Here is a 4,303-nt window from a genome sequence, read left to right as displayed (position 1 = left end):
AGTGCGTGACAAGTTACCCCGACTTCGATGTTCATGTTCCTTGGCGCTATCCGCGCCAGGGTTGGTAGTTAGCAGGCTGAGGTCTCGTTCATTATCGGAATTAACCAGACAAATCACTCCACCAACTAAGAACAACCATGCACCACCACCCATAGAATCAAGAAAGAGCTCTCAGTCTATCAATCCTTGCTATGTCTGGACCTCGTAAGTTTCCCCATGTTGAGTCAAATTAAGCAGCAGGCTCCACTCTTGGTGGTGCCCTTCCATCAATTCCTTTAAGTTTCAGCCTTGCGACCATACTCCCGCCGGAACCCAAAGACTTAGATTTCTCATAAGGTGTCGATAGTGTCCTAAGAGCAACATCCGCCGATCCCTGGTCGGCATCGTTTATGGTTGAGACTCGGATGGTATCTGATTGTCTTCGAGCCCCCAACTTTCATTCTTGATTAATGAAAACATCCTTGGCAAATGCTTTCGTAGTGGTTCATCTTTCATAAATCCAAGAATTTCACCTCTGACTATGAAATACAAATGCCCACGACTTTCCCTCTTAATCATTACTCTTATCTCGAAGGCCAACACAATAGGACCGAAATCCTGTGATGTTATCCCATGCTAATGTATCCAGAGCATGGGTTTGCTTTGAGCACTCTAATTTCTTTAAAGTAATAGCGCCGAAGGCATGACCCGGCCAGTTAAGGCCAGGCACGCATCACCGATAGAAGGGATGGGACGACCGGTGCACACCGCGATGTCACGGACTTAGCTGGTTTTGCCTAAGTCATGCGGCACCCTTGCGTGTCCGTCCGCAAAGGTCAGCCTCCCCGAAGCCTCCCATTGTCCCTTAGGACCACCAAAATAGGGAACGGGTTAGAGAGAACGCCTCAATCGGGATCCACAAGCAAACATCTCCGAAAAACACTTCATAGACAATGCAAATTACAAACAGACTTTACAAACTCTGAACAGTAGCACAACAAAGGGTAAAATGGTCCATTATAGACCGAAAAGCTCTCGCACGTGTCCACATGACACAACCTTTATTTACAAGCCTAAAGAGGCCACCAACCCAACTAAAATGGGACTATTATGCCTTCGACCGCCCCTCTACATGTTGTATAAGGCATGAACATGCCAAAAGACACGGACATACATAAGCATTACATCAAACACCCTGTTTCGAAGTTTGTCCGTGACATTCTCCCCCACTTATCCCTTCGACGTCCTCGTCGAAGCCTTTGTGAACACTGCAACTCTTCGCCTTTGCTGAGTCTTCAATCTTCTGCTCTAGCTGCAATGCGCCTCCTGGCTCCCAGCTGCTCTCCGCTGCTGTTTTTGAGTAGTCGAACCTTTGATCCGCTATGCTGTGTTAGGACTCTAGCTTGGAGAGTCCTAATTGAGAGGGACATTCATGTAAAACTGTTAGGACTCTGGCTAAGAGAGTCCTAATTGAGAGGGGCATCCATTTAAAACTGTTAGGACTCTAGCTAGGAGAGTCCTAATTGAGAGGGACATTATGTTAGGACTCTAGCTAGGAGAGTCCTAATTGTGAGGGGCATTCATGTAGGAGGTTTTTTCTTAGAGAAGAATTAGGAGTTGGAAGGGAATAGGAGTCTTGAGTAGGAGTCCTATTAGGAGTTGGTTAGAAGTAAGAGTCTTAAGTAGGAGTCCTATTAGGAGTTAGGGTTTAGAAGCCCTATAAATAGCCATGTATTTCTTCTCTTTTGATAAGCAATAGATGAATCTTTTTTGCAGCCTTTGAGCAGCAACTTGGAGGGAGGAACCCCTATAGAGTTCCAAGGAGGCCGATCCCCTAAAGAGATCAACCCCAAGTTTAGAATCTGTAAGGGTTCTAACACCTGGTATCAGAGCAGCGTTCTTGGCATCTCGCTGCCCTTCCATAGCCATCCATCAACCCTCCACAACCATCCAAAGCAATTCCCACAATTGCTTAAAAGATCGTCACCGAATTCCGCCATCATCTCCACCATCGCGGATCATCTTTTGATCTCCCCGTGAATTGCAACAGGTTCTGGTTTCCTACCTTACTACTGCTGCAATTTAGTTATCCTATTCGAAAAAAAAAAAAAAAATCATTCTTATATTGCTGCATAAACTTTTCGTTACAAAGTTTTCATCTCTACGACGAAAGATACATTGCAGAATTCCAGCCGCATAGCACCATCTATTTGATCTTGCTACTGTGCTTTTTCTATCCAAATTTCTACAAAATTTTTATGACATCTTTGACACTTCCTAACAGTGGATTTCCCTTTGGTTTCATCAAAAAATTCTCAGTATAAACTACGGATCTTTTATGTCCAATCTGCTGCACTTGAATTGCAGAATTCAAGCCGCATAGCATCATCTGTTTGATCTTGCTACTGTGCTTTTTCTATCCAAATTTCTACGAAATTTTTATGACATCTTTGACACTTCCTAACAGTAGATTTCCCTTTGGTTTCATCGAAAAATTCTCAATATAAACTACTGATCTTTTACGTCCAATCTGCTGCACTTGAAAATCTATGCTGCAGAAAATTTAAGCTGCATATCGTTGCCTTAACCCATCTATTTGCAATCTTTTTTGAATGAAATTTCTTATACACTTCATAGATCATCTTGGCTTCCATCTAAGATTGATCTATTAAGAAATTCATCTCTAAAAACGATTTTATGTTGCTGCAAATTTTCATCGTAACCCGCTGAAATTTTTCGACGATAATTCTGCAATTGCAACTTGCACCAATTTCCTTGCTGTTATACTGCCGAAATTTTCTTGATTAAATTAGATATCCTTGCTTTCATATAAACTGTGATTTTGCTATCAATTCCCTCCTCAATTCTCTCAAGTTTTTGGTGGAAATTACGTCGAGAAACCATTGTTTCTTCGACGACAATTCTACTCTTACAAGACAGCACATACTTGCTGCAACTTTCACGGATTTCTATCAAACCTTTGCTACCATCTACCATAGATCCAAAACTTTCATCCACAGCCCTAAAACTCTACCAAACCACACCCTCAAACTGCACCCAAAACAGCCACAAAACAAGCCTAAACCGCAGCCTACATCTACCAATCCACCAACACTTTCGACCATCACTTCTCTCAACCTATACATGCCTTTAACCCAACAGCAAAAGAGAGATCTTAATATCATTGATTTGGGGCCATATACTATGGCATCTAAGGAGGCAATCAATGCTAAATTCGAAGCCTTGGAGGCGCGAATGGAGGATAAGATTCGGACGCTCTTTACCGAACTCAGATTGGGCCGACCACTAAGCCCGAAGAAATCATATCAAGGAGAGAGCTTTGCCCAATCACACCAAGCCCGAAGAGATGACTTCCAAGGGAGGAGAGGCTCTATGACCGACCCCAACTATCCATGCATGAGAGTGGACTTCCCTAGATGGGAAGAAGGAGACCCGATTGGTTGGATCTCACGCGCGGAGCGATATTTTCGGTACCACAAAATCGCAGATGCATCTATGGTGAAAATTGCAGCTATACATCTTGAAGGGGATGCTATACAGTAGTTTAAACAGTTTGAACATACTTATGGAGTCCTTTCATGGCAACAATTCAAAGAAGGACTGCTGATCTGCTTCAGACCAACCGATTACGAGAATATTGACGAACAACTAGCAAAGATCCAACAAACCTACACCATTCAGGAGTACCAAACCAGGTTTGAAAGGTTATCTAATCAAAATCATGATTGGTCTCAAAAATAGCTATTGAGGACCTTAATTGAGGGCTTGAAGCCGGAGATCTGAGGAGAAGTTAAAGCACGACAACCGTACACGCTTATGGCAGCCATCTCTTTCGCACGACATCAAGAGGAGCAATTGAACCATGAAGCTCGAAGGACTAGGGTCACTCCTCAACCATTAATATTGAAGCCCTCAGCAACCCCTACTGTTGACCAAGTCCCTTCTGTTAGGATCGGAGCGGCACTAAGAGGGGGGGGTGAATTAGTGCAGCGGATTAAAACTTCGGTTTTAGAAAATCTTTCGTACGATAAAAATAATGTTTCGTTTGAAACCGTTTCAATTGCATTGAAAGCGTACGTAATAAGATGAGGGCAGTGAACTTAGCAAAGTAAAGGTTTACAGAAAGATAAATGCATAAACATAAATGCAAATCGGAGATTACGCCGATTTTAAAGTGGTTCGGTCAAATGACCTACATCCACTTGCGAGACCCCTCTTCGATGAGGCTCCCACCTTCCACTAGCAAATCTCTTGAAAGGGAGGGGTAAATACCCCTCTTACAACTCTTTACAAGCGGTTCACT

The sequence above is a fragment of the Musa acuminata genome, chromosome BXJ1-1, assembly GCF_036884655.1.
Source record: "Musa acuminata AAA Group cultivar baxijiao chromosome BXJ1-1, Cavendish_Baxijiao_AAA, whole genome shotgun sequence".
Lineage (NCBI taxonomy): Eukaryota > Viridiplantae > Streptophyta > Magnoliopsida > Zingiberales > Musaceae > Musa > Musa acuminata.
This window is presented reverse-complemented; position numbering follows the sequence as displayed.